This window comes from Triplophysa rosa, linkage group LG17 (assembly GCF_024868665.1).
Source record: "Triplophysa rosa linkage group LG17, Trosa_1v2, whole genome shotgun sequence".
In the NCBI taxonomy this organism is placed as follows: Eukaryota; Metazoa; Chordata; class Actinopteri; order Cypriniformes; family Nemacheilidae; genus Triplophysa; species Triplophysa rosa.
Window position 1 is genome coordinate 16,042,730 of NC_079906.1, and position 12,977 is coordinate 16,055,706.

Here is a 12,977-nt window from a genome sequence, read left to right on the forward strand (position 1 = left end):
CAATTCAATTAATATTAAGGTCATGAATAAGTAAGTTAATGAGTAGATAAAATATATGGCGATAAATTGGTTAACTAATGATTACACAGTGAAATAAAATTAAAAGGGTGAGGAAAGTACATATAAAGCATTATTAACCACGTTTTCTTCATTCTGTGGGTTCATACATTTACAGACACATGTGGGTTATTATTTTTTCAAGGTAAAACTGGTGAACACCACTTTTAGGCTATACTATTTCACATATTTGAATTAACACTGGGGGCAAATGCAGTATATACTTTACAGTATGCAAATATAATGCATGTACATCCTTAACCTCCTCACATAACCATCCTCGCCCTTTTTGACCACATTAACATTTGAAGGCCCCCCACTCACAATTTCTACCCATTCAAATATTTTAGACTTTGGTGTAATTAGAAAGATGTTTGTTTGTTATAAAAATAAGTAAGTTATAACTTGATTGTAAGTTGTTTTAGCTTAGCTCAATGCTAATTTAATTGGTCTTATTTTAAATACATTTATGTACTCTTAACCCCCCTTGGAGGTTTGTTGGAGCACCATAGTGGGCCTTGTCACCGGTTGAGAAAACACTGTTCTATGATGGAACACTGCCACCGAGCGATGATTGTGACGAAGTACACATGAAATGTATCCGCGTGCATATATGCTGCTCACTGAGTCTGACAGCACGAACAGTTCTAGTACAGACGACGTACGCATAAAAAGACGATTTTTAAACTTCATGGATTGCGCCCCAGATTTTTTTAGTTGCTGAAAATGGGTGGCCCATACCGGTTAAATACGTTAAACATTCGAGAGTTAAGATTTCTTCGTTTTGTCAGTTTGTCTGATATCTTCGCGGTAAAATCACAAAGTTGTGGCGGACAGAAACGAAGCGCGGCTCTCCGCGGGGAATCAAACATTAACCGGTTAAGCCAAGAGTAAAATGCTCTAGGAGGAGCCTAAACGTGGCCCTCCCCCTCTCGCTTTTTAGCCTTTGACGTATGAGGAGGACGATAGCAACAGTTGCCTCGAGACCCCCGCTCGCCATAGTGACTGTAGTCGTGGAGACAGTTACTTACCAACGGGAGCAACACTCAGCAACAGCAGCAGCAGCCGCAACTGGAGGAGAGAGAGGGAAAAGAACAGTAAAGCCAGGGCAGATCTAAGCAGAAGCCTGAGGTGAATATCTTTTTACTGGTTAGAGAGATCGAAATTAATTTCATGAAAATGTAACAGGCCATGAAGGTTGAGTAATCTGCATCTGGACGCGTTTTCACGCCCTGATCTCCTCGCTGTCTTTTAGAATCACGTTAGCGCGCTAGTTGGTTAGCTCATCTGACTCGCCAACTTTGATCAGTTTGTTTTACGATCCTGGGCGAAAACCTCAAGTGATCTGTCTGAATGTTAAATGTCATACATCTTGTTTATTACGTCTGTGAGATGTATATAATGTCTTGATGGGGCAAGTTACGAGCTAACTTGCTAACCAGCTGAGTAGACAAACTTTCTAAAAAGCTAAAACAGTTTTAATAACAGCAAAATCTGTTCGAGGAGTAACAGTAGCGGTTTAACAGCCTTGTTCCGCAATCGCTTCCCTTCACGAATCGCTTTAATTTCCTAAAGCGCGTGAGTTTACTCTGATTCTGCGCTGATTCCGAGAGACTGATGTGAAATCTTGACCCAATTGGTTCCGTTTAACTAACGTTCTGGTTAAATACTTTTAATATTTAAAAATGTTAACATCACATCGTAGATTGTTTTTAGTCATGTCATGTTTATTTCAGCCAGACGTTGCAGGATGGGATGCATCAACAGGTTGTTAAAGAACGAGAAGTGGTGGCCAGCGAAAGTGATCTGACTGATATACAAGCGTCATTGGGGTTACAAACTTTGTAAACTATTTAGACAATGGTATATGTCTTTTTGTATATTTGCGTAGACTGATTTTAATGTATTTCCGTCATATAAACAGACCCTCCGGCTCATATCAAGATTGTTATCTTAACTCTTGTCTTGCAGCCTATCGTTAAAACCCGTAAAAATCTGTAAAACAGAGAATTATTGAAAATCTAATAGCGAATCAGATTCGAGAATTGACGGTGAAGTGCAATCGGCGAATGTATGAAATAGAAATTGAGATTCATTTTATTATCCTTAAGACACGGCTGACTTAGACAGGAATAAACTCACTGAACTGTTTTAAGTGGCTATTGCGCATGCATCTAAATTTGTCTTAAACCTTATTGTTTTATGCCTTATTGATTTGTGCGTCAATTTTTTTCTTAAACAAATAGGAAATCAATTAAATTGATTTAATACATGTGATGCGTATTTGATACCGGTTACATGTCACTGGTTCACATCCCCCTGCCTTTCAAAGTTTTTAATGGCGTAACTAAGTAGAGCTGTGTTATAGTGATGTGAAGGACCATACTGTAGTAATTGTGAGCAAATGAGTTATGTATTTGCATGATCATTCTCCCTAATGAGATCAGACTGGCTGTTGACGCTAACAGCTTGAATGTGCTCATCCAAAGCTGCTGTAATTTTTCTGAAGTTGCAACGTGTCGCCGTGGCGATGTTACACCTGCTCGGCAGAGAGTCTGGTAATGAGCCCTCTTCATGACAATAGCTTGCGGTCCAGGTGTCGGCCCTCATTGGGCTCTGCCTCTCTATTGATCTCTCTTTAGCCAAGAGTGTCCCTGCTACTGAAAGCCTGCCTGATAATGAGGATAATTGGCATAGAGACAGACCCTGATGTAACATGTACCTCACGTTGACCAGCTCTTTCCTCACTATCCATAACATCCTGGATGGTTTCTATTATTTCACTCTCCCTGGAGCGCTGGTGGTGGGATGTTTAAGATTAGGTGTATTCGTCTGTCACATTGAAAAGAGTGTGTATGTGTGACTGGTCCCTCCTGAGCTCATCTTAACGGGGAGGGGACTGGCAGCATAGCTCGCATCAGTTGCCGACGTGTCTGTCAAGGGCTTCACTGAGCTCTGAAATTCTCCCCAAACACATCCTTACGATGTGACATCTCCAAAAGCCCAAAGATCCGGTTTCTGTAATGAAATATATGTTGTTACAGGTGCATTTCCAGGCTGGAGGAGAAATTAATCATTCATGTAATTGAAGTTAATTATTGATGGGGCTGGTCTCTGCTTCCTGGGCTGTGTGATGTCCAGTTAGGTAGTTTTGTGGGGTTTGCAATGCATGCAACACTATTGTTGAACTGACCCGTTCCTCGGTTAGACGGTAGATGGCCAATCAGAATCAAAATTATTTGTTGGTTCAACTGTCAGTTTGCATAAGCTTGGGTACAGTAGTTTGATGTGTTGCCAAGGGACATCGTAGCCCAGTGGGCAACATGGGCTGTGAGGCTCTGCCCGCAAGCACAAGGGGGCCCCAGGAACAAGAGATCAAAAGTGTCTTATTAGTTTGCCACCATTGGCAGTACATACATAATTATGATTTCTGCACAGGTTTCCCCATAAACGCAAGGTTGTTTACCCGAAAATACAACATTCAGTGAATTAAACTAGACGGATGTGTTGAATGTGTGTCATGGTTTGATGTAATCTGAGGACTGTGTCATGCCAGCTTGACAAATATTACTTGAGAATTTTGCTTGCAAGACAACTGGAAGCGGGGGTTTGTGGTAAAGTTGCATTTAATTCATTTTAGATCTCTGCCTTACTATTTCTGCAGTTGTAATGTGACATTACAATACATTTATCCTAACTGAATGTATTTTCTATGTCGTCGCCTGTTTTTGTATGTCACCTGTATTTACTGTATGCTCCCCATTGGAAAATTCATGGTGTGCTTGTCATTGGCAGGTTAGCTGTTTGTTGCCTTTTTGTCACATAAATGCAGGTGGAGTTACATATTGGAAAAGGCAAGTAGGATATTGAATATTTATTAGTTTTTGCTGCCGTTACTACATTTTGCGGTTCCTCTCAGTCATGTGACTCTATTAATATGAACGAAACTTAAACCCCCAAAGCTTAATGTAGATTTCCCAAAAAGCATATCATAACCCATGTTTGTTAAAGTTTTGCCTTAAACACCATCTGTGTAGTTTATATATCTCTATTTTGTAATGCACATATGAGAAAGAGATTAGCTGTAAATCAGATGGCAAATTTAAAACCATTTGTTCACTTGTTTTGACAAAGCCCCGTAATGCGATGTAGTCCACATCAAGCTTTTAATTTGCTTACACACCCACCACAAAGAAAAATAAAGGAATGGGAATGGAATTCTGCGCAACCCAGATCCTAGCAGCTGTTATGTTTACATGGCAACTTGATACACAAATACAGCCTTGGTTTTGGAATCATAGGGGCTGGGCCGGGGGGGTTCTGTGTTATTCTTTTAAAAGTCAGTGGTTTTTAATCAACTCTTCAATCTGTTTGTGGTGATGGATGCACAGTCTCAGCTCGCAAAGGAGGTGAAGGGCTAGATGCAGATACAGTACCAGAATTAGTCAGCTGAATCACCCATCACTGTTCTATGCCAAATATCTGCTTTGATGTGAGTTTTGACGTCTCTGGTTTTCTCTTCCATGCCCTGGAGAAGCATCACTAGCATGAGAGCAGGTGTTGTACGCACTGCTCTCTTTAGCATCTGTATGGATAATCACTTTTAAATCATTTAATGAAATCAGGCCACACTATCTACGTTTACACAACAGGAAGTGATAACATCAGGTGTATGCGTGAGGTAGTTTACCTACATCTGAACACGCACGCAGATGCATGCATGGGCAGTCCCCATTACATCACGCTCATCTGTCAGCGCTAATGTAGAACCATGCCTGCGTCCTGTATTCTGTGTCAGAGTTCATCTCCTCTCCTCTCCCCTCCTCAATCTTCTGCCATCATGGAGACTTCATGATTGTTTTACCAGGGTCTACTGTAACCTTATACCGTACTGAGCTTTTAATGGACTATAGTACATGCTAACAGCTGCAGTGGTCCCCTGTGAAAGGTATTTGTGCATGTGGATGCATCATGGGGGAGGGGAGGCAGATGACCAGATACAGCTCTCCCGTGTGTGTGCATGCGTCTATGTGCGCATGATTAAGCTAGTGCTGTATTTAGCCCGTGTCGAAGAGGCTGAGCCAGAAGCAGATCACTGCTGTACCCGTCCGGCAGCTGCCCTTGTGCTATACAAGGTCACTGTGAGGCCTGCACCCTGCGTGTCAGCGTCAGGCCTGCTCTAGTGCAATAATACTCGAGATAAAAACTAGATATAAAGTAATTGGAGGAAAAAATACATTATAGTTGCAAAATTAAATTGTTTTTAAAGTGAAACCTGCTTTGGCACCGTGATGTGTTTGTTTTATGTGTATTTAGAAATAAAGATTTAGTCCTGGCAGTGTGACCAATACTGTTGATCATTAGTCTTTTTTGTCTCCATAGATATCATAATCATCGTGTTTTGTTATCCTTTTTATGGCTGTAATTATCTCATTATCTTATCATTTACTCAGATGTACAGAAACGGCTTCCCTCCGTAATGTCATACAGAATTGACAGGTTGAGAGAGAGCTAAGAAGTTTCAGTTTGATAGGCACGCATCATTATAGTCTATTGCTCATAGTTAGTGCGAGGGAACTTAAAGGGACATTTCACACCAATATAAAATTCTGTCATCATTTACTCACCTTAGCATTGTTCCGAATCTGTGTAAATTTCTTTGTTACAATGAACACAGAGAAAGATATTTGGAAGAATGCTAGTAACCAAATAGTTCTTGGCCACCATTGAGACTAGCATAGTAAGAAAAAATACAATGGTAGTCAAAAGTGCCCCAGAACTGTTTGCTTTCCTACATTCTTAAAAATATCTTTTTTTTGTGTTCATCAAAACAAAGAAATTTATAAAACAGTTTTTCCTACTATCCAAATATCTTTCTCTGTATTCATCGGAAAAAAGAAACTTACACAGATTTGGAACAACTGAGCAAATTAATTTTCATTTTTCTGTGATTTTGTGTCTTTAAGACTTGTTCAGGGAGTGTAATATTTAAAAGAGATAAAAATAGGTGGACAAATCTCATAGATTTACATTGAAAGGGGCATCTGATGACTAAAACCAGATTCTGGGGTGTTTTTTACTTGGGGCTAGTACAACCCAGAGCGCCTTAGCAACTGATCTGGCAGCATGCCAAAAAACATTCCCTAGCAACCATATAGCAACACCCTGGCAACCATCCATAAAACCTTACGTTTTTTTTTAAAAAGTTTTCTTCAATCTAATTATGTAAATTATATTAGTGCCAATACATTGTATTAAGCTACTCTTTCTGATGAATAATATGTAAAGTTGATCAAAACCCTGTCTTTTTTTTTTTAGATAAGGGAAACGTGTGACTTGGCTGTGAGATGTCTGAGCAGCAGGTTGAGACTTGTTGAAGATTGAAATGTGTTGCTCACGAGAGCCTCTCCCTCAGCATTTAAACCCCCCACCCTTTCGTCTCAAACTGCTCCTCGTCGGGCGTTCTTTACATTCCACCTGCTTTGTATCGTAGCCGTACAACTGCTAATTAAATTTCCTGCCACAAACAACACACTGGGCAGTGACATTTGCATCACAATGGCCTTGTCTCTTTCTCAGTCTCTCATGATCCACAGACATGGACAGTCCCTGTAATGTCCTCCTTTTTAACTGTTGCATATTACACAAAGGTTTTTTTTGTCCTTTACTCGGTTTTCTGTTGTTGACCTCAAAGAAAATGTAAGTCAGGTTCGAAATAACATGAGAGTGAGTAACGTTTGGATAAGTTATTCCTTCAGTTTTATTTTATCGTTGTCCTTAAAATCTGGTCTTTACTGACTTCATTTCTGTGTTCTGTTTTGTTTAATATCCATTACTATGAGGTTTGGCACACTTTGTAGCATCAGGATTCACCCAGTTATTCATCCTTTAGAAGGTCACTTCGGTACATTTATTCCCACAGAAAAACATCTCTTATTCAGCACTTTTTCTCCACCTAAGCTAACGTCTCTGTATTTATCATGCGTTGCTCAAGCTATGCCTGACTACAGATGTGCACTTTAGCCCATGGATACCCATTCACGTCTCTATATGCACCTGAATAGACGACGAGGAAGTGCTTGTTGATTCTGTGGGGGCTGAACCTTGTGTGACTCTTGCGTTGCCCTCTGTGCTATTGTATGCAGAACTGGTCAAACAGTCGTCTTGGCCCCTTTTGCCCCATCGGTCAAGGCCAGGTTGTTGAGGAGAGTCTTTGTTTATTAAAAAATTTCCACCGTTTGCAAGCAGTTAAGTTCTCAATCGTTTTTTATGCAGCTGCTCACAGGATTTCTCATAACGGATATTAAAAACCCTCATGTCCTTAATCTGAAGATTTGGCCAGCATGATCTAGAGAAACCATCCATTAGATCGGCCACAACCATTGACATGGGTTATTGGATTGCCTAATGTGGTACTCAAGGAAAGACAGCTAATGAACCGATCTTTCTATTAAAATGTGTGTTGGGTAGAAGCCTGTTGACAGGCAAATTTCATCCAGTCTGTTTCCTTTCAGGCGGTAATAATGACCGATTGTAAGTCAAGAAGTTGAAATGTCAACAGCACATGGAGTTTAGCTGACGCTTTTCATTTACAGCTGTAGAGATCGGTCATAAGAGCATGTTAAAGGGCGTCTGTTTAGATGGAACCGAATGAATCGCAGAAGGTATGGAGAAGGCTGTGTTGTTTTTTCAGATTAATAAAGGAAAGATTACTCGGCCTGCTCGGCTCCGAAATCCCAACGTGGAGGTTTTTCTCTGGAGAGCAGACGTAATGTGGAGACAATGTGGTGGAACAGAATCACTTTAGGATGTTTTTTTCCCTCTGTCTTCTCTTCGCATCCCAGTATATAGGTAACCGTTGACCTGATGCCATTTGGCGCTTATCTCTGGTCGTCTGGTTATCTTCTTAGGTTCTTCAAACAAAAATGGCCAGATGCATACAATATTAGCTGTATTTTATTGCACATAATAACAAATGTAGATATGCGTACAAAAACAGCTGTTGCATTTGATGCATTTAAAAGTCTTTTTTTATCTGGTGGTTTGTTTGCCAGCTGGAACTTGTTGCAACAGTGCAACAGCAAGCCCGCAGCTGTAACTGTGATCCATCACATTTGTGAGGCAATTTTCCCTCAACAGTTTTTCTAATGTGTCACTGGGTGTAGTAACCACTATGTATATTTTTGCGCCCCAAACAGGCACCTGCTTGGAGAACATTGTGAAATGCGAGACTTACCCTGGAGCACCTTTTTGTAGCTCGAGACTGTTTTTGTATCACCATGGGCAACAAGATGGTGTGACAACAGAAACTGGAGTTCCACCATTTTGCTGGAAATGACTCCTACAAAACCATTAAACAGTTTACTTAAATGACTGTGTCTTTCCCCTTGTACTCTTTTTTCAGTCTTTGTTTCAAACATAAGCTTTCGGTTTTACAATCCACGTTCTTTATTCTCAGAATCATCATCTGCTCCGGGTTGGGGGTGGTGCGGAAATCTGGAAAGGGTTATCGGGGGAGGAGGAGGAGGAGGAGGAGGAGAAGGAGTAGGGTGGGGGGGTTGTAGAGTTGTAAGTGTGAACAAACGGTCTCCATGGCAACGCTCGACCGATTCTCCCTGGCTGCAGAGCCCTTTGCTTGTGGCGTGCTGGCGACGGATGGACTGGGGTTGCGATGGCAATTGAAGAATGAGGGTTCTGCGTATGTGTGCGTTTGGTGGACGATCAAGGAGAGAACGTCAAGGAAAAGCTACAGGTTTTTTGGAAGAGCTCGAATGGATCTAATCTGACAAAGGGTCCAGCTGACCACTTGCATCGTGACCGTCCACTGCCATCTGCAAACCCATCCACTCTTACCTCTCTTTGTGTACGCAGTGCAATGTGTGAATTCACACACATTATTAAATAAAACTGGATTGCAATTTAGTTCTAACCAAAACCAGCTCCCACGGCAGTTTAGTAAATAATCTACAGCTTCAAGATTTGTTTTGTTCTGTCAGTTAGTTTAAATTAATGTCTACATTATAAGCGGTAGGCAGCCCGCTGTGTCGTTTGTGTGTGTTTTGAAAACCGTGTATCTGTGAAACATCAGCCGAGCTTGTTGGACGCAGATGTCCAGTATAGACAGCCCTTTAATGGCAACAAGTGCCTCTGCTTCATTGCACGACTGTTTGAAGCTTCCGGTGGTTCATTAAAGCAATCAGAGTGTAGATCCAAGCTGCAAATCTGTCAGGGCATTGGATTATGTAGTTGGAAAAGTAGTTTAAAGCTTCGTTTACTAAGTGATTGTTGTGTTTGGAGTGTCGAGTCGCTTTTCTTTATCCGTTTTTTGTCTTAATATTTCCTTTCTGATAGCTTTAACATTCCCTGTCAGCGTGACCACGTAACACACCAAAGAAAAAGACTAGAAAGTTTAGCTGTACAGTGTCTGTAAACGTTTTGCTGTAAAGGCACATGGTTTTCCCCTCCCTAGTCCCTGAATCCCCCCTTACAGTGTCAGAGTAATAGTTTATGTATTTATTGTTCTAAGTTTCTGGTTAATGTGAGATAGAAGGATCACTTGGGGGATGGCATTGTTTGGTTTGGGAAGTATTCTGTTGGTTGCATAGCAACAGGCTCCTGGAAACGGGAGTGGACGGTGTTGCCACTAGCAACCGTTGTTGCTCTGCAAACAATGTGGGCCAGTGCAAACAAGAGCCAAGACTGTGGGCTCCTGTTTTTAATTGAACATCTGCATGTGCTTTTGCCCTGATAGAGCGCTGTTAAAGTTCGATCTGTCTTTGACAGATGTCTCTAAACCTTTTTCTCAACACTAAACTCATTAACAGGTATAGCATTGTGTTTTCTTTGAAGGGAGTGAGACCGAAATCCTTTCTTGGCATTAAACAACAAACTCAGGTTAATGAGAACAGAAGGAAATCGCCGCTGTGTTTTGGCGGTCTTTAATAGCTCATTTGTGTTTAGCTGAGGTGAGCGGTTGTGTCGTGCGGCGGGGAGTCTGGGCTGTACTGTAATAAAGCACAACCCTATTCAGGACGGGCCTCTCTTGCTTCTCACACCAAAGTGACGGGGCTCCTGCTGTTTTTCTGCCTTTGTGCAGGTCGTAGCTGCTGGTGGGGAATTTGTGTGGCTTTTAACCTTCTCTAGAAGCTCACGCAAAGTCCAGAAAGTGACGCCGCTTGTCAAATACTGCCCTTAATTCACTTTTTCTTTATCTTAGTTTTACATTAGACAACAATACGCTGACTGACAGGCTGAAGTTGATTTCTCTCGGAACACCTGAAGGCTTACAGTGAAGAATATTAACAGTAGGAATAATAGCGGTAGGCAAGATTCGCCTCCAAAGATAACTGCGTCTGGGCCAACCAAACGTATTTATATCCAATGCAACACCCCTCAGGCGAATTCCTTTCTTTTAAAAGATCTAAGCGCGCACTTACTATTTACTCTCAGAGTTCTGATGAAACTTATCTTTTGGATTTTAACTGAATAAACCCTGTTGATTGATTGGATGTGACTCAGTGATTACTGAAGATTTAGCACAGAGTTTATTTATTTATTGTTTATTTAGTCAGTGTTGAGGATTACACTACCATTTACACGTGGTTTAAAGGGATACTTCACCCAAAAATAAAAATTCTGTCATCATTTACTCACCTTCGAGTTGTTCCAAATCTGTATAAATTTCTTTGTTCTGATGAACACTTAAGATAATTGGAAGAATGCGTATATGACCAGACAGATTTTGCACCCCCTTGACTACCATAGTAGGAATAAATACAATGGTAGTCAAAACGTGCCTCAGAACTGTTTGCTGTCACATTCTTCAAAATGTTTTCTTTTGTGTTCAACAGAACAAAAAAATGATGAAGTATTTTTTCCTACTATGGGAGTCAATGGGGGGAAAGATCTGTTTGGTTATACCCTAAGCATTCTTCCAAATATCTTTCTAAGTGTTGATCAGAACAAAGAAATTTATACAGATGTGGAACAACTCGATGGTGATTAGATTTTCATTTTTCATTTCATTTTCAAGTATCCCTTTAAAAGACACAGAAACTAATTTTGATGTCTTGGTGCCATGAACAAACAAGACTGATAGAAAGCAGATATCAGTGAATTTTTAGCTCGCAAAAGCAATGGAAATTTCTTTGCATTTTAAGACTATATTTTATACATTTCTATATTTTGGAGTTTAATATCTACAAAATGATATTTACCTTATAAAATATTTATAAGGTATTTAATGAAATTTGTGATAATGATATAAACCTTTCTCGAGTTATATGTCTTCAGAAAAAGGATGAACCATTATGGAAATGTATTTTGTTTGTGTATGAATTGGCAATTGAATTTTTACTGACTCTTCTAAAGCATTTCATCCTATTGCTGCTTTATTTTTTTATGCACATTTTTGTTATTTTTATAATACACCCAGAGCTCAAACTTTACTCAATTCTAGGGATGAACCAGCACCGATATGTAAATTTTGGCCGATAACGGATAATTCTTTAACATTGGAAGCCGATATCCGATATATTGGCCGATATACAGTATCTAAATATTAATATAAAATTCCCTAAGACTGAAACTAGGGATGTCAATTTAGACAAATTCCCATAATCGATTTTCATTTACAAACCCGATTCCAAAAAAGTTGGGACACTGTACAAATTGTGAATAAAAACAGAATGCAATGATGTGGAAGTTTCAAATTTCAATATTTTATTCAGAATACAACATAGATGACATATCAAATGTTTAAACTGAGAGAATGTATCATTTTAAGGGAAAAATAAGTTGATTTTAAATTTCATGGCATCAACACATCTCAAAAAAGTTGGGACAAGGCCATGTTTACCACTGTGTGGCATCCCCTCTTCTTTTTATAACAGTCTGCAAACGTCTGGGGACTGAGGAGACAAGTTGCTCAAGTTTAGGAATAGGAATGTTGTCCCATTCTTGTCTAATACAGGCTTCTAGTTGCTCGACTGTCTTAGGTAAACGCAAAACGCCATCTTCCTCATAAAAATTCAGAATAAAAAGTTTAAAAAAATGCTAATATAAGTCGGGCAGTCGTGGTCTAATGGTTAGAGAGTCAGACTCGTGACCAGAAGGTTGCCGGTTCGATCCCCAGGGCCGATGGGTAACGACTGAGGTGCCCTTGAGCAAGGCACCTTACCCCTACTTGCTCCCCTGGCAGCTGCAGTGATAGCTGCCCACTGCTCCGGGTGTACGTGTGTTCACCACTTGCTGTGCGTGTGTTCACTACTCTCTGGATGGGTTAAATGCAGAGTCACATTTCGGGTATGGGTCACCATACTTGACAAATAATTGAATTATAAATTATTAATTATTAACATATGGACCAATATACAACGTGTTGCCGCCTCAGATATGCACTCTGGTAATTGCATGTAAGCAGACTCATATCATTGCGCGCGTCTGCGTGAGAGAATAGGTTGATTTGTTATTATAAGCGTGTTGTTTTCTTTCTAAATGTGCATAGGACACAGTGCATGGACAGTATCGACAGTATTACAGAGAATCTGTAGAATTCGAAAAAGGGCATTTTAACTCACAAATGTCCATAACGTGTTACAACCTTTAGCGGTCCTGAAGTTGAGACTTGTGTCTCACACTGAGGCATAATTTGAAGGTGGGACATGTCGCCACCAATTTTTGCCAAGTCAATTGTGTCCCGAGCACTTATTTGAATAAAACTAAGCTTATGGAACAAACACACTGTGAATGCACCGCTTGCGCATCCATTGTCCAAGCACAAAAAATGTGTAAACCAATAAAGAAGTATAATTTTTTATTATTTTAGTTATATTTAGTTATTATATAAATATTTTCTTTATTAAAGTATTGTTTTCCATTGATTTGACCGAGCCCAGCGGGTGGGGGCGGACTTTGTCCCC

At 40.2% G+C, this 12,977-nt stretch overlaps 1 protein-coding gene across 4 annotated transcripts in view; it reads left to right on the forward strand.

Moving 5' to 3' along the window:
- The first annotated feature begins 752 nt into the window (after nucleotides 1–752).
- The window catches only part of rfx2 (regulatory factor X, 2 (influences HLA class II expression)), a 30,876-nt gene continuing 18,651 nt past the window's right edge, over nucleotides 753–12,977 (forward strand). For 2 of the 4 annotated variants that reach the window (XM_057355969.1, XM_057355972.1), the window contains exon 1: nucleotides 754–1,188. The gene's annotated coding sequence lies outside the window, so the exon portion shown is untranslated. Of the gene's footprint in view, nucleotides 1,189–12,977 lie in introns of all 4 variants that reach the window. The other 2 variants (XM_057355971.1, XM_057355970.1) reach the window with 2 other exon arrangements.